This window comes from Bufo bufo, chromosome 1, assembly GCF_905171765.1.
Source record: "Bufo bufo chromosome 1, aBufBuf1.1, whole genome shotgun sequence".
Lineage (NCBI taxonomy): Eukaryota > Metazoa > Chordata > Amphibia > Anura > Bufonidae > Bufo > Bufo bufo.
The window spans coordinates 71630874-71649878 of NC_053389.1; positions in this window are offsets into that span (position 1 = coordinate 71630874).

A 19005-nucleotide genomic window follows, 5' to 3' on the forward strand; every position below is an offset into this window, starting at 1 on the left:
ATAACAAAATGTGATGGAGGATCATGGTCCTGTGGGATAATCCAGAAAACAGCTTTGCATTTTACCCCCGAGCAAAGACCAGAAAAGTAAGACCGAGCAACATTATCCAGGGCGATGATGATCCTCCATGATCCATGATGTTTTGTTTGAGTAGTCTCCAAGGCATTGCTCCTGGTTAGCCAGAATCCTACTCCACACTGATGAGGGGCAACACCCCGAAAGAGCTGTCTGTGGATGGATAACTGGCTTAGGTTTTCCCCGTCACATCCTTAAAGCTTGTAAAAGAGTGGGATCTTGACATAGGGGCCACTTAGGCTCCATTCACACGTCCGCAATTTTGTGGAACGGGTGCGGACCCATTGATTCTTTATGGGGACGGAATGGATGCGGACAGCACACGGTGTGCTGTCTGCAGCCGCAATTGCGGAGCGCGGCCCCGATTTTGGGTCCGCAGCTCCGCAAAAAGATAGAGCATGTCCTATTCTTGTCCGCAGCTTGCGGACAAGAATAGGCATTTCTATGGGGGTGACGGGCTGGTGTGTTGCGGACCCGCAATTTGCGGGTCCGCAACACACCACGGACGTGTGAATGTAGCCTTAATATGGTGGATATGGTGATCTCTGTAATGGGGACACCCCTTTGCTCGGTTTTCCTTCCTTTGAGGGATATCTGGCTTTCACTGTGTTGAAGACCCATAACTGGGGCTCCATGGTTATTTTGCATATCACTTATTGTTATTAACCCCTCCCTTGCCAGCCCACCCAGCCCCATTTAGCTGTGTGTTCTGCTTTGGAAAAAAGTTTAGGCCATGAAGGGGTTAATTAAGTGTTGGAGGGGGTGGGGGGTGTTATTATTGTGTTTGGGATCCATTTAACAAGTTTGACCAGTTGGGTTTGAGTGTCATCCACAGATCCCCCATAAAGTGTGTTATCCACAGATCCCCCATAAAAGTGTGTCATCCACAGATCCCCCATAAAAGTGTGTCATCCACAGATCCCCCATAAAAGTGTGTCATCTACAGATCTCCCATAAAAGTGTGTCACCCACAGATCCCCCATACCAGTGTGTCATCCACAGATCCCCCCATAACAGTGTGTCAACCACAGATCCCTCATAAGTGTGTCATCCACAGATCCCCCATAAGTGTGTCATCCACAGATCCCCCATAAAAGTGTGTCATCCACAGATCCCCCTATAACAGTGTGTCATCCACAGATCCCCCATAACAGTGTGTCATCCACAGATCCCCCATAAAAGTGTGTCATCCACATTTAAGATTGTGTAGGGTGTGGCTGGAGGCGGGGCATGGAGGCGGGACAAGGGTGGGGCTTGCAGCAGAACATGGGTGGGGCCTGTAAGGGGGCCCTTGATTTATTTTGCCCGGGGGCCGTGAGGGTTCTCAGTCCGCCCCTGCTATCGCCTGTACTTGCTCAGGCCTTACCATCCATAGAACGGCATTAGGCCCGACCAAATATCGCTGTAGATTCTGGCTGCTACTGGGACCTGAGGTAGTAGGTTCAGTAGGACGTGTAGCTGTGGCAGAATGGCCACGTCCTCTCCCTGCAAAAGAAGCTCCACCAACACCACCACCACGACCATGACCGCGTCCCATATTAGATGTTTGCCTCATAGTTAGCGTTCACCAAGCAAAGTAAAAAGTGGTTGAGTCTGTTAAAAATAATTATCCGCCAATAAAAACCCTGATGTAGGGTATTGCACTAAAATTTTTTTTTTTTTAACTCTATATGACAGCGGTATTTGTGGCCTAAATTTCACAGTAATTTATGCACGTCTAATCCCAGATGTGCAGTATATCAGAGGGTTTTTTGACCATAGTAAGCAAAAGCTGTATTTGTGGCCTAAATTTCACAATAACTTATGCACCTCTAATCCCAGATGTGCAGTATATCAGAGGTTTTTTTAACCATAGTAAGCAAAAGCCGTATTTGGATCCTAAATTTCACAGTAACTTATGCACCTATAATCACAGATGTGCAGTATATAAAACACAGTGTTTTTTCCACCCCGGTATGCGAAAGCCGTATTTCTGGCCTAAAATGAACAGTCCCTTATGCACCTATAATCCTAGATGTGCACTATATGAAACAGAGGGGTTTGTTTCACCCAGTATGCCCCAGTTTGCCAAATCCTTATTTCTGGCCTAAATGTGCCTCTCTTATGCACCTATAATCCTAGATGTGCACTATATGAAGCAGATGTTTTTTTTTCACCCCAGTATGCCCCAGTATGAGAAAGCCGTATTTCTGGCCTAAATTGAACAGTCACTTATACAGCGATAATCCTAGATGTGCACTATATGAAACAGAGGTTTTTTTTAACCCCAGTGTCTCAAAGCAGCATTTCTGGACTTGCAGACATGCAGATATCCTGTGCTGGCGCACTATCGTTGCATAAAATGGCTGCCGATTATGTATTGACTAACTGAAGGAAAAAAAGTTTGTTTTCAGTAGTAGTTGGCTCAGGGCAGGCTTAAAACAATTGTGCACTGCACCCACAAAACACATTTGCTGTACAGTCGTGGCCAAAAGTTTTGAGAATGAAACAAATATTAGTTTTCACAAAGTTTGCTGCTAAACTGCTTTTAGATCTTTGTTTCAGTTGTTTCTGTGATGTAGTGAAATATAATTACATTCACTTCATAAGTTTCAAAGACTTTTATCGACAATTACATGACATTTATGCAAAGAGTCAGTATTTGCAGTGTTGGCCCTTCTTTTTCAGGACCTCTGCAATTCGACTGGGCATGCTCTCAATCAACTTCTGGAGCAATTCCTGACTGATAGCAACCCATTCTTTCATAATCACTTCTTGGAGTTTGTCAGAATTAGTGGGTTTTTGTTTGTCCACCCGCCTCTTGAGGATTGACCACAAGTTCTCAATGGGATTAAGATCTGGGGAGTTTCCAGGCCATGGACCCAAAATGTCAACGTTTTGGTCCCCGAGCCACTCAGTTATCACTTTTGCCTTATGGCACGGTGCTCCATCGTGCTGGAAAATGCATTGTTCTTTACCAAACTGTTGTTGGATTGTTGGAAGAAGTTGCTGTTGGAGGGTGTTTTGGTACCATTCTTTATTCATGACTGTGTTTTTGGGCAAAATTGTGAGTGAGCCCACTCCCTTGGATGAGAAGCAACCCCACACATGAATGGTCTCAGGATGCTTTACTGTTGGCATGACACAGGACTGATGGTAGCGCTCACCTTTTCTTCTCCGGACAAGCCTTTTTCCAGATACCCCAAACAATCGGAAAGAGGCTTCATCGGAGAATATGACTTTGCCCCAGTCCTCAGCAGTCCATTCACCAAACTTTCTGCAGAAGATCAATCTGTCCCTGATGTTTTTTTTGGAGAGAAGTGGCTTCTTTGCTGCCCTTCTTGACACCAGGCCATCTTCCAAAAGTCTTCGCCTCACTGGGCGTGCAGATGCGCTCACACCTGCCTGCTGCCATTCCTGAGCAAGCTCTGCACTGGTGGCACTCCGATCCCGCAGCTGAATCCTCTTTAGGAGACAATCCTGGCGCTTGCTGGACTTTCTTGGACGCCCTGAAGCCTTCTTAACAAGAATTGAACCTCTTTCCTTGAAGTTCTTGATGATCCTATAAATTGTTGATTGAGGTGCAATCTTAGTAGCCACAATATCTTTGCCTGTGAAGCCATTTTTATGCAACGCAATGATGCCTGCATGCGTTTCTTTGCAGGTCACCAGGTCACCATGGTTAACAATGGAAGAACAATGATTTCAAGCATCACCCTCCTTTTAACATGTCAAGTCTGCCATTTTAACCCAATCAGCCTGACATAATGATCTCCAGCCTTGTGCTCGTCAACATTCTCACCTGAGTTAACAAGACGATTACTGAAATGATCTCAGCAGGTCCTTTAATGACAGCAATGAAATGCAGTGGAAAGTTTTTTTGGGGATTAAGTTAATTTTCATTGCAAAGAAGGACTATGCAATTCATCTGACATTCTGGAGTATATGCAAATTGCTATTATAAAAACTTAAGCAGCAACTTTTCCAATTTCCAATATTTATGTAATTCTCAAAACTTTTGGCCACGACTGTAGATCGCTGAGTAAAGAAGCAGTTCTTCTTAAGATTTCTCCCTGATCTCTCCCTCACAGCAGCTGCAGCCTATCCCTACACTAATCCGAGCAGAGTGACGGGCGGCGCTACGTGACTCCAGCTTAAATAGAGGCTGGGTCACATGCTGCAGTTGGCCAATCACAGCCATACCAATAGTAGGCATGGCTGTGATGGCCTCTTGGGGCAAGTAGTATGACGCTTGTTGATTGGCTGCTTTGCAGCCTTTCAAAAAGCGCCATAAAAATCGCCGAACACTGAACCCGAACCTAAATTTTCTACGTAAATGTTCGGGTTCGGGTCCGGGTGCCGAAAAACCTAAAGTTAGGTACGCACCCGAACTTTACAGTTCGGGTTCGCTCAACTCTAGTTGTTACACCTTTCTAGTCATTTGAACCTATGCCTGGTGTATTTTCATTTACTGCTGTACTTTATTTTTGTGCCTGAGTAATTGGTTAGGTTTATGTCATATATGCTGTTTGTTATTATCTACTCTTTTGTATATAGGATGGTCTAGCCTTACCAGACACCACTGTCATAGGTGTGCATCTGCTTTTATCTTTTTTTTATTTATTGTATGTTTTATTTGCTTTCATTATACAATAAATATGTGATTTGATACCATAAATATTTGTGCATTGTGCTGATATTTTTGCTCGGTAAAATGCCTCCAAGCTGTTGTAGCAATGGTTCCTGATCACAGGATAGAACCTTCCCATTGTCCTAGACACCCAGGACATAATCATCTGTTTATTTGCCTACTTACATTGCCGGTGTTGTTTGTGGTTTTGGAGTAAATAATCATAGTGAAGCATACACCTGTATAAACACACAGGCACCTGCAGCTCTGTATATCACCATGTAGGAGCGTTTTCTAACACGCAGCCAAATCTTTCATATCCTCCTAAAAACACATAATCAATCTGAACAGAAGCCGAATAAACCTACTGTAAACCTGCATTATAGCTCTGTACCTGTGGGAGATTACCATAGTTTGCAGAATTTTTTCAGAATTTCTTTTCCCAATGCTGTAGATCCTTGGCTGGTTTGTCAACAGAGATCTTTAAGAAAGATCATTTACTGACATTTTTTCTTGCAACGCAAGAATCAGGTGCCTATACAGTGTAGGTCTGGTGAGACATTGCAATTCTCCTCCGGAGAGGCACAGTTTTGAGAGGTGCTTAGTGTTGAAGTAATATATATACAGTAATATAATATATATATATATATATATATATATATATATATATATATATATAATCTCAGTCTTATTTTAGGGGTTTCTTTAAAAATTGAGTAGAAACATTATTCACGGTTAATGTGTTTATTGAACGCAGATCTCAAGGAGTCTTGGAGTTGACAGAACAATCACAGGAGTCTGTTCATGGGTATTGATTGCATGAACCATTACCTGACTCACCATCCCCCCATTCACACCTACTCCTTCAGATTTAGTTCATAAGGCGGTTAACACACACACAGGAGAACTCGACTGAGAAGCTCACGGTTTGGAGCTCAGTCTTGCTAGTTAGTATTTGATGTGAAAGAGGAATGCAGAAGAATTCTCTCCCAAATTCCTTTCTCAAAAAAGTGAGAATCCAAGATGTTAATCATTTACTAGATTCTATGTGGTTTTGAGCAAATCGAAGTTCACGAAGTTGACTTCGATCTGAATTTCAGGAAAAACGTGATTTGTCACGTAGCCGAATTTCCTCACGCTTCATGGTAATGAGTCCATTTTTCCTGAAATGGCGGTAAAAAACTAAAAAACACATACTCACCTCATCCATTTGCATGGCCATCTTGATTGAAGAAACGTGCCAAATCTCGTGCATGCTGACGTGTGAAGTCAGCACATCAGCTCGCTGGCCTGGTGAGGTGACTACATCAGTTATAACGTCACCGCACCCTGCCAGCATATAGACATAGTGACGTCATCATGTCAGTGTGCGTAAGATTTGGCGCATTCTCTTCAATCAAAATGGCTGTGGCGGCCTCTCCGCAAACAAATGGATGAGATATGTATTTTTTCATTTTTTTTAACCCCTGAACGGCATCAATTTGACTGTCAGATGCCTCGATCAGCAATTAATGCAGTATCTGAGGGGTTCAATGACGGGGGTGACGCAATCACCGTTTCCCATCATTTCATCCGCTACATACAATGAAATGCGATTTGTGACAAAGGAATTCGTCACTAATGAAATTTATTTGTGAACTTCGCCGGATCAAATTTTTAATAACTTTACATCTCTAATTATGAGCAGTGCCAAAGTGTTTCTGTTGAAGGGGTTACTATTTCTCTTTGTAGAGAGTGTCTAGGAGGTGTAAGGGTTCTTATAGGCCATGCAATGCTCCTCAGGAATAGCTCTTTCCAAGAAAAGAAAGATGTACTTCTGGAGCCACCATTTAGAAGGCAGCCTTATGCATCAATGCTAAACAGGCCTTAAAGGGGTTATCTGGGTAAAGATAATGATGACCTATCCTCACGATAGGTCATCATTATCACATCGGTGGGGTTCAAAGTCCCGGCACCTCCGTTGATTAGATGTTTCAGGGAGCCGCTACCCTCACCAGCCTCTTCAAAAAGCTGATCAGCGGGGGGTCCTGGGTGTCGAGAGGATAGGTCCAGAGGATAGGTCATCAATAGTAATTCCCAGATGACCTGTTTAACTTGTGATATATCTATTGCTTTTCCTTCTGCCTCTCATCCTATAGCAATCACAGCTTTCTTTTTACCATAGAGTTTCTTACAATACTGTAGACCCATGTTTTCCAACCTGTGGCTCTCCAGCTTTTCCAAAACTACCACTCCAATAATGGCCTGAAGGCTGTATGCAGTCAGGGCCTGTGCTCTCCCCAGCCTCAGATGTGATGCGGTGACATCTTTTTCATCCTGCTGATTTGTGTAGGAGGCCCATGCACTCCCCTTACACAGTCCAGGTGGCATGATGTGTAACCGTATCACACCTGAGGCTGGGGAAAGAACAGGCCAGGAAATGGTGACGTAAGGAACTGAAACCTCCCTGCTTCACTATCTCATTATCTCATTCAACTGCCTCTGTGTGTATGTGTATATATACAGTCAGGTCCATAAATATTGGGACATCGACACAAATCTAACATTTTTGGCTCTATACACCACCACAGTGGATTTTAAATGAAACGAACAAGATGTGCTTTAACTGCAGACTGTCAGCTTTAATTTAAGGGTATTTACATCCAAATCAGGTGAACGGTGTAGGAATTACAACAGTTTGCATATGTGCCTCCCACTTGTTAAGGGACCAAAAGTAAATAATAATCATAAATCAAACTTTCACTTTTTAATACTTGGTTGCAAATCCTTTGCAGTCAATTACAGCCTGAAGTCTGGAATGCATAGACATCACCAGACGCTGGGTTTCATTCCTGGTGATGCTATGCCAGGCCTCCACTGCAGCTGTATTCAGTTCCTGCTTGTTCTTGAGGTATTTTCACTTCAGTTTTGTCTTCAGCAAGTGAAATGCATGGTCAATCGGATTCAGGTCAGGTGATTGACTTGGCCATTGCATAACACTCCACTTCTTTCCCTTAAAAAACTTTTTGGTTGCTTTTGCAGTATGCTTTGGGTCATTGTCCATCTGCACTGTGAAGCGCCGTCCAATGAGTTCTGAAGCATTTGGCTGAATATGAGCAGATAATATTGCCCGAAACACTTCAGAATTCATCCTGCTGCTTTTGACAGCAGTCACATCATCAATAAATACAAGAGAACCAATTCAATTGGCAGCCATACATGCCCTCGCCATGACACTACCACCACCATGCTTCACTGATGAGGTGGTATGCTTAGGATCATAAGCAGTTCCTTTCCTTCTCCATACTCTTCTCTTCCCATCATCTTGAGAGTTGACAGCAACAGATTCCAAATGCAAATAGCACACTTGAAATGAACTCTGGACCTGTTATCTGCTCATTGTAATTAGGATAACGAGGGAATAACGCACCTGGCCATGGAACAGCTGAGAAGCCAATTGTCCCATTACTTTTGGTCCCTTAACAAGTGGGACGCACATATGCAAACTGTTGTAATTCCTACACCGTTCACCTGATTTGGATGTAAATACCCTCAAATTAAAGCTGACAGTCTGCAGTTAAAGCACATCTTGCTCGTTTCATTTCAAATCCATTGTGGTGGTGTATATAGCCAAAAAAATTATAATTGTGTCGATGTCCCAATATTTATGGACCTGACTGTATATATATGCATATACACATTACCAGAAGGACGCGGCTTTCGGCTTCGCATGGGTATATGTCATCTATTTCCTTTAATGTTTGTGTATGTCATTAAAAGATATTGACAGTATCAACTATAACAGTGTTATCCACAGTGCCCTGCCCCTTTAAAGCTGACCTACTGCAGTGAAGAAAAATGGCTGGGTTGTTATGGAAACCTGTTGTAAAACTGTGTGTATGTAGAGACTAAGGGCCTGCATGTGACCAGGCTTCTATTGGCTAATGCATTTTTTGGGAATATCTCATGCAGGAATGTCCTTTTGAAAAGCTCACTCTCAGACAGCAGCACTGTCACCCTCACTCCCACCCCTGCAGCTGACAGAAGTTGATTTTTACCTTAATTTTTTCAATCCCTTTCAGCTGCGGAGTGGGAGTGGGTGTGGTCTAACCGGATTGGGGGCATGGCTTAGTTGGTACTTGGGGCAGGGGTTTTAAGTCCGTCTTTTGAGGGTGGCCTGAATGGCCACCCTACCTGACCCGTGAACTGTTACTTTCACAGCTCTCTGCTCCCTTAACAGTATCATCCACAGCGCCCTGCCCCTTTAAAGATGACCTACAGCAGTGAAGAAAAATGGCTGGGTTGTTATGGAAAGCTGGTGTAAAACTGTGTGTATGTGGAGACTAAGGACCTGCAAGCTTCTATTGGCTGATGAGGGACATGTGACCGTGTGTAGGGCAATTGGCATATGAGGAGAAAGACCTGCAGACTTCTATTGGCTAATGTAGATCATGTGATGTGCCATATTTGCATTTTTTGGGAATATCTGAGGAATGATACGTGCTAGAGAGCTGTGACCCCCCACAAGTGTTCTTTCAAGGTAGCAAGGGATGTGTATACCAAGTTTCGTTGAAATCCTTTTTGAGTGATCGCAGAATATACATACATACATACATACATACGTACATACATACATATGTACATACATACATACATACATACATACGTACATACATATATACATACATATATACGTCCTTCTTTATATATATAGATACATTGCGGCTTTCCAAGTAAGTAACGGTAAAGCAAAATTGACGTTTATTCACACATGTTAAAGTACAATGTTTCAACCCACTCCAGGATCTTTCTGTTGAGAAAGACCCTGGAGAGAGTTGAAACATTGTACTTTACCATGGGTGAATAAACGTCACCTTTGCTTCACCGTTACTTGGAGAGCTGCGGAATTTATTTGAATGTCTTGGGGCCTGGGTCAAGTTGATGTACGCTGGCACTAGTGATGATCGAACATGCTCGGCAATGCTCGAGTCTCCGCCCCACACGTTCCTTGGCTGCTACACAGCCAATAAACGTGCAGGTATGTACTGCCCTCCCTGTAATTCCGTAGCCATGTTGGCTGCTGGCATTACAGTGATTGGCTGTCCAAAACGCGTCATCGGGTGCTATATAGCACCCGATGACGCATGTTCGGCTTATTCTTAGTCAGGGAGAGCTGTGCTGAAGAAGGGACAGACAGTGTAGGGAGTGATTTAAGAATATTTTTACCACCAAAGTATTTTTAAGGACTATTTTGTGTGGCAGCAGCAATCTATAATTTTAGCGCAACCTGTGCTAAATTGCTAAAACTTTACAGACCCAAAAGTCCTTCTAAGGACTATTGTCTGTGGCAGCTATATCTATTTTTAGTGCATCCTGTGCTAAATAGCGTACAATAGTTAGACAGCGACATTAGCTGCACCACATCTCCTGCGTAAAGTGTGCGCATCCAAAAAATATCTGTGACATCCAGTGTACTTTTTCCGTAGACGGTGTCCGCTGTGTACAGTGACATTAGCTGCGCCACATCTCCAGTGTAAAGTGTGCGCATCCAAAAAATATCTGACATCCAGTGTACTTTTTCCGTATACAGTGTCCGCTGCGGACAGTGACATTAGCTGCGCCACATCTCCAGTGTAACGTTTGCGCATCCCAAAAATATCTGTGACATCCAGTGTACTTTTTCTGTAGACGGTGTCCGCTGCGGACAGTGACATTAGCTGCGCCACATCTCCAGTGTAAAGTGTGCGCATCCAAAAAATATCTGTGACATACAGTGTATTTTTTCAATAGACAGTGTCCACTTCTGAAAGTGACATAACCAGGGCCACATCTGCAGTGTAACGCGTGCACTTCAAAAATTTATCTGTGACATACAGTCTACTTTTTTGCGTAGACACTGGTGCCAGAGCACAAGAAGACTGCTGGTATACAGGAAAACAGGGGAGGGGGTACCACCTTTAACTCACCCTTGGCCCCTTTACCCAACCTTGACCCATAATAAAAAGACACCGACAACTGTGTCACTTTATTTCTGGGTGGTGATCGGCCACAGGTTCTTTATTAAAGTGGCAAAACTTAATAAACCATAATATCGGAGTGGTATGCCAAACCCTGGACTCCCAGCGGGCAAGTTAAACTGTAATCATCAGAGTGGTCTGCCAACTGCTGGTAAGCCATCTGTTACCACAATATCTCCGCTGTACTCAAATGCCGCCACGGAGGAGACCAATTCTCCCAACGGGGCTCCAACCACCACCCAGCATAACCGAGTCTGTTTTAACCCTTCCTATAGGCCAGAAAAGGAATTGTCCCAACTAACACCCAAGAGGAAGACGCCATCAGGTCCCATTAAAAACCAAGGCAAATAACATAAAGGGTTGCATCAAAAGGGGCATTGATGCCCGTGATGAGAACATAGTCCTACCACTTTTCAAATCATTAGTCAGACCACACATGGAGTACTGTGTACAGTTCTGGTCTCCTGTGAACAAGGCAGATATAGCAGAGCTAGAGAGGTTTCAGAGGAGGGCAACTAAAGTAATGACTGGAATGAGGCAACTACAGTACCCTGAAAGATTATCAAAATTATGGTTATTCACTTTAGAAAAAGACAACTGAGGGGAGATTTAATAACTATGTATAAATATAAAAAGGGTCAGTACAGAGATCTCTCCCATCATCCATTTATCCCCAGGACTGTGACTGTGACGAGGGGACATCCTCTGCGTCTGGAGGAAAGAAGGTTTGTACACAACACAGAGGATTCTTTACGGTAAGAGAAGTGAGACTATGGAACTCTCTGCCTGAGGAGGTGGTGATGGTGAGTTCACCAAAAGTTCAAGAGGGGCCTGGATGTATTTCTGGAGTGTAATAATATTACAGGCTATAGCTACTAGAGAGGGGTCTTTGATCCAGAGGACTGTAACCACTACACTATATAGCTGCATCTTCCCGATAACGGTGATGAACCACCGCCTCTTGATCTATACCTTTGTATTGTATTCATAACGCCTTCCCATATATGGCCCAGAACAACCCATCTGGGAGAAAATCACCCACTACTCTATTACCAACTTCCTGAAAAAGACAGGGATCATCATATGTCAGGACACATGAGGTCCTGATATCCGGAATAGACAAGGGGCGGATCCCTTTCCAAAAGACGTCCACCTCTTGAAAAACCAAAGAGCGCCCACCGGGCATGTGTTCTCCTCTCCGCACCTCACAGAAGATATACAAAAGGCCAACCATCAAACCGCTGAACGCCATTAACCTGAAAGACAAAACAATTTGCCCGAGCCTCAACACACAAAAGAGGATCATATAACTAGCCACAAAATAGTTATATTTCATCCCAAAATTATTATTTTTTATAAGACCAAGGTAAATTGTAAAACCGCAGAGGGGAAACTATCCTGATGGGAAAAGAATTGGAGCCCCACCATGCGTGAAGTCATAACCGAATACCAAATGAATCGGTCATACCGGACCGAAACTGGGTGGAGGGAAGGTTCACACCCTTATATATTAACTGGATCGTCATGCATAGACGGACCCCAATCCCGAGTACTATTACCCCATACAAAAATTCTGGAATAACAACCCACCACACAGTGCGGCTTCGAATGAAGAGACAAACACCCTGGAGAAAATATCAATCAGCCAGAACAGAACTATACCCGTAACGCCTACCTGTCAAGAGGACCAGTCAGTGTGTCTGACCCACATCAAAACCTAGATCTGAACGGGGAATGAAAGGCTGCAGTTTTACTGTGTAACTCCGTGAATTGTGTTTGTATCAAGGCTCTACCCTGAGCGATGTCTACGAACAGACCTGGTTATCCGCTTCTGGCTTACCATCTAGTTATACCTGCGACTAATGATTTCGCCATATCCACTCAACTAGGGGCAGGCCTGCTTCATATAAACCATGCGGCAGCAGTATACCAATACCGCCCTCATGGTAACCAACCCAGCTGGACTAGAATAAAGTCTCTTGACAGCTAACATCGTGTACATCTCCCTTGAATTCGGCCCTACTGGATCCCACCGCAGTGTAACTCCTGTAACACTGGACATGAGGCAAAACCATTACCACCAAGCTGCCAGTCTGCATAGACATGTTAGAAGCTCAGCAGAAGTGCCCAGTTATCAACCATACCAACGGAACCTTGGTCCGGCGGACCAGTACTGTAGACTTTAGCAGGAGAAAAAGACGTAAATGCGGCTGTGATGATATGAACTCACAACCCTACAATAAAGGAAGGTCCATAACCACGGGCTATAGAGCTGAATGCTTGAGGGATTACTACTACTGCGCCTTGCCTCCGTACATATGAACTAACCATGTCATATATGTCATTGTTGAAAGCCATAACAGAACAAATTTCGTTTTTTTTGTTAGTTTTTTTTAACATACACACGGCCTAGTGCCCGCAGGTAGGAGCATAACAGGCAGTACTACTTTACACAGGAAAGCACTTGAATATACCGCTACCTTATACTCTCCTATGCTCATAAATTATTTTATTTTTTTAATACTTTATAACTGCTGCATAAAAGGAGAAATACGATCCAGTTAGGAGAAGTAAGCTCCTACACTCCAAGCTGTAAGGTCCCTTTTACACGAGCGAGTTTTCGACACGGGCGCAATGCGTGACGTGAACGCATAGCACCCGCACTGAATCCTGATCAATTCATTTCTATGGTGCTTTGTACATGAGCGTTGTTTTTCACGCATCAGTTCTGCGTTGCGTGAAAATCGCAGCATGTTCTATATTCTGCGTTTTTCACGCAGCCCTGGCCCCATAGATGTGAATGGGGCTGCGTGAAAAACGCATTGCATCCGCAGTTTTTCAATGATGGTTGCTAAGAGATGTTCTTTGTAAACATTCAGTTTTTTATCACGCGCGTGAAAAACACATCAAAATGCATTGCACCCGCGTGGAAAAAACTGAACAACTAAAGGCAACCGCAGACAAAACTGACTGAACTTGCTTGCAAAATAGTGCGAGTTAGACTGAAGACACTTTGAACGCATCCGGCCCCAATCCGCAACGCCCGTGTGAAACCAGCCTTAAGGGAAAAACAGGAGGACACCCAGAAGGACTGAGCTTTACTTAAAACCAACTGCAAGAAGACCTGCCGAAAGACCGGTGGGACCAAGAACCGTTACATGGATCGTGTGGGATATTGTATAGACAAAATAAAGAAAGTGGCGACTTAAGTACGACCCATTCTAGACTCAACAAGATTTCTACACCATACAAATTAATTACTCATTGCACTACTTCTGACGACCACCTTAGGAATCCCTTTAAAGGGGGTCACCGTGCTTCCGTGCCGGGGGGGCAACCGACATCACAAAACCGACAATGACAGAGGGGCTTTGTCGCTTTCTGTTTATTTATTTATTTTTCTCTTAATTTTTATTTATTTATTATTATTTTAATTATTTTTTAGCACGTATAGTCTGGGAAAACCTCTTCTATAGGATATGATTACCCCAAGTGCTAAACCCGCAGTTGCACAAGCTCAAGTAAACTATGACTGGGGAACCTCCCAGCTCCAAACCTGTAAACAACTAACCTAAACCAAAGGAGTTTTAAAACCAGGAATGCTACCTATGAAGCTATTGCAGTACCGCGGACCTACCAGCTCAACTGGAGGGGCGGGGGACCCTGTATCTAAAAGTGCCCATAGTAATGATTCTATGAATTGGACGATGAAGAGGAGGAGGAGAAGCAGGTGACGGTTGCTACAGAGGATAGGACCCATGGAAGTTTAATTCCACCTGTTCTGCGGGGGGGGAAGGATAGCAGAAGAAGAGGAAGAGGATGAGAAGATTGAGAGTGATTCTCCTGATGACGACAGTGAAGTCTTGCCTGTTGGTACTCTGGCACACATGGTTGACTTTATGTTAGGCTGTCTTTCCCGCGACCTGCACATTATACGCATTTTAGACAACCGGATTACTGATTGTTCACCTTTCTCAACCCTCGCTACAAAGAGAACTTCTCATCTCTCATTCCTTTGGTGGAGAGGACGAGCAAAACGGTGCAATACCAGAAGATCCTTGTTGAAAAATTTCTCCAAAAATGTCCATATGACAACACTGGCGTCAGAGTCCATAGTTCCTTGGCCAACTGAGGAGTGGAGACAAAGGGATCACACTGCAGTTCCAACAGAGCAGAGCAACACTCTCCAAAGCCTGGGACAGTTTCATGACACCCCGCCAGCATCCTCACCCTGATGCGCGGCCTAGTGTCACAAGGAGGGAAAAATTTTGGAAGATGGTAAAGGAGTACACAGAGGACTGTGTCAGCATCCTCAATGATCTCTCTGTGCCTTACAACTACTGGGTGTCCAAGCTGGACATGTGGCACGAACTGGCGCTCTACGCCTTGGAGGTGCTGGCCTGCCCTGCCACCAGCATTTTGTCTGAGCGGGTATTTAGTGCTGCTGGTGGCATTATAACAGATAAGCGTATCCGCCTTTCAACTGAAAATGCTGACAGGTTGACTCTTATAAAAATGAACAAGGCCTGGATTGACCATGACTTCTCGACTCCACCAGACGAAAGCTGATGAACATAAAGGCACTTTAAATGTGTTGTTTATAATGTACTGAATACACTGTATTCCCATGCACCACTTCCACCACAAACAAGGGTATATGGTTGAATATTCCTTTTCTCATCCTCCTTCTCCTTTTCCATCATATCAACATGCTTATTCGTCACATATAATGCCCTCACATATATACCCTTCATATAATGTTTTAAAGGGTCAGCTCACCAGCAGGCACTCACATATAATGTTTTACAGGGTCAGCTCTCCAGCAGGCCCTCGCATATAATTTTTTTACAGGGTCAGCTCACCAGCAGGCCCACACCATAAATCTTTTACAGGGTCAGCTCACCAGCAGGCCCACGCATATAATTATTTACAGGGTCAGCTCTCCAGCAGGCCTTCACCTACAATCTTTTACATTGTCAGCTCACCTAAAGGCCCTTGCATATAATTTTTTAGAGGGTTAGCTCACCAGCAGGCCCTCCCCTACATTGTTTTACAGGGTCAGCTCACCAGCAGGCCCTTGCATATAATTTTTTACAGGGTCATCTCACCAGCAGGCCCGCACTTAAAATCTTTTACAGGGTCAGCTCATCAGCAGGACCGCTCCTCAAATCTTTTACAGGGTCAGCTCACCAGCAGGCCCTTGCATATAATGTTTTACAGGGTCAGCTCACCAGTAGGTCCTCGCATATCATTTTTTACTAGGTCAGCTCACCAGCAGGCTTTCACCTACAATCTTTTACAGGGTCAGTTCATCTGCAGACCCTCGCATATAATGTTTTAGAGGATCAGCTCACCTGCAGGCCCTCACCTACAACTTTTTAGAGGGTCAGTTCACTAGTAGGCTCTCACCTACAATCTTTTACAGGGTCAGCTCACCTGCAGGCCCGCACCTAAAATCTTTTACAGGGTCAGCTCACTAGCAGGCTGTCACGCTGGACAGGATACAAGATACAACAGAAATCCACAAACAAGTGTCTAGGATAGAAGCTGGGGATAAAGGTCACCTCCTTACAAATCCCTACCAGCTCTCCCTAGACTTCTGTGCCCACGTTCAGACCCTACAGGTGGGAATAAACATGCCCCCATGCCTAAGGCTGAAGATTCCCTAAAATCCCTAAGATGGTGACAGGGGGAAAGAGACAGCTTGCTTCCTCAGACCTGGAGGAGGCAGGTGTCTCTCTAACAGCCTAGACAGAACACATACAAGTAAACAAAACCAACTTATCTTGTCACAGAGCAGATACAGCAAATCCTTTTTTCCTTCCTTCCACTGAGCAAGATAGAAGCTATAACCCGCACAGGACACTGGGAAGGGGCGTAATTTAAACTCATACAAACGACCCCACCCAGTGCACCTGAAGGGAGGCGGATACAGCTCAACTCCAAAAAACAAAAAACTACACACATGCTGCTAACCTGGAAGACCTCCGCACATAACCTGACCAGGGCATGATACAGGCCCACACCTAAAAAAATTTATATGGTCAGCTCACCAGCAGACCTGCACCTAAAATCTTTTACAGGGTCAGCTCACCTGCTCACCTGCAAGCCTGCACCTAATTATATCTAATAGGCATGCTGCCTTTCTTTGATGTGGTAGCCGTAGCCATTTCTCAGGCTCCCTCTCCGGAATCGAACCCTGATTCCCCGTTACCCGTGGTCACCATGGTTTGCGCTGAAAATAACATTGAAAGTTGATAGGACAGACAACCGAATGGATCGTCGCCGTCACGGGGACGTGCGATCGTCCCCAGGTTATCTAGAGTCACCAAAGCGGCAGCAGACCCTTGCTCCAAATGTTTCTGAGGGTCACTAGCAGGCCATCAATCATAATTTTTCAAGGCTGTGTATGATGCCCTCCTTTATGTGTAACAAAGGGTATATTAGAGTGCTGCTTCCTTGTAATTTTTGGCAGCCCTTTCACTTAGTGCATAGGCTTTATGAGTGTAGGAGTCCCACTACCTGAACAATTGTACCACAATGTGAATAAGCCCTCCTTTATGTGATATACAGGTTGTATCGGAGTGCCTCTTCCTTGTCATTTTTGGCAGCACTTGCACTTTATATACAAGTAAATATACAGGAAAGAAGGTTTCCTAACAATTTTTCCTCTAAAATTGATTTTATCTTTGGTTTTGTGCGTATTATTGTCAGTCTGTAAAAGTGGCGTACTACTCGGACAACATCGATCCCAGCAGCGACCTGGGAGACCAAGATGCATCCAGACATCCTCTCCATGCTGTTCCCGAACCATTTCGGTGGTGTTTCCATCAATTTCTGACCTTTTCCTATGAACCAGGCATCCTCCCCTCTTCAGAGCAGGGGGTACCTGGTTTAATGCTTGGATTCTCCTATTGACTTCCATTATACCGAGCACCCGAGGACTTTGGTGCTCGATCAACACTAGCTGGCACCCATATATATTGGGTTACCTAAAGTTTTTTTAGTGCTGCCATTTTTCTAATATATATATATATATATACTTAACAAAATGATGAGGCAGCACTTCCAGTTTTAAGGTGACAGGGTGAAGACCCCAATAGACTTTAATCCGGCAACGTTTCGGCCTGCTCAATGAGGCCTTTATCAAGCTACATAACAGTGTATACAACCAGGTATATATACCCACAATCCAATACAAAATAATTACAATCAGTGATTACACATGTCATCAATCAAGTCACATGATCTCCAACTCCATCATCACGTGACTTTTGTGCATAGTAAACATTTATAAAAAAGTCATACAAGGTATAAAAGATACAAAATAGTGATCATCCTTGCTTACAGTAGATATGTGCATTTCAATCAATATATGTACGTACATCCATTTTAAAAAAGAGTTTATGTCCCCTGCATACATAACCCCAAGATGTACATAAAGTGCATAAGTGCTCCGTGCATAAAGAGTTAAAATCTTTTATTTGTGATGCAGCTGCATCATATCTAAACTTAAAATCAACCTGTTGGAGCTCACCATTCATGGACCCATAGAACAGACCGGCGTTGGCGTCCCTCAGTATGCAGCGCGCATGCTCCGGGTCAGACGTCACTGGTCCCGCCCCCTACGTCGCCGCGCTCCTACGTGCCAACTCCATGGACCGCAGCGTCATCCAATGGAGCGCATCGCAGGACCAACAGCAACGAGGGGAGGAGGGCCAGGTCATGTGACACAGAAATACGTCACGCTACATCAGAGGGCGTGTTCACGCTCCGGGTCAGACGTCACTGGTCCCGCCCCCCACACTGCCGCGCCCCTATGTGCCTACTCCATGGACCACAACGTCATCCAATGGAGCGCATCACAGGGACAACAGCATAGGAGGGAGAAGGGCCAGGTCATGTGACACGGCGTAAACACCTCGCCGCACCAGAAGGCGTGTTCAGTGTTCAAGGAGATCTGAAAATCTCATAGCGGACAATCGCGGAGATGCCTATAATGACAGTGCGCAACCTTGCATGCTACAACAAATCTACAACCTCAGCGTATAAAGGGCGGACGGGGTGGAAAAAATGAAATCGACCCCCAACCAGAGGCGATCCCATCTCTTCCACCGAGTCCCCAACTATCAAAATCATTATATGTGCAATTACAATGGGACAAACCCTTCCCATCTATCTGCACCGCGAACTCTGACTTCAGTATATAACCACTCGCTATCCGGCTTGTGGCAAGTGACTATTGTATATCAACTCATGTAGTTCGCTAGTTGTAAAATAATTTATAGAGGTCAATAGACACATTGCGCATCAAGTCGCCCACTT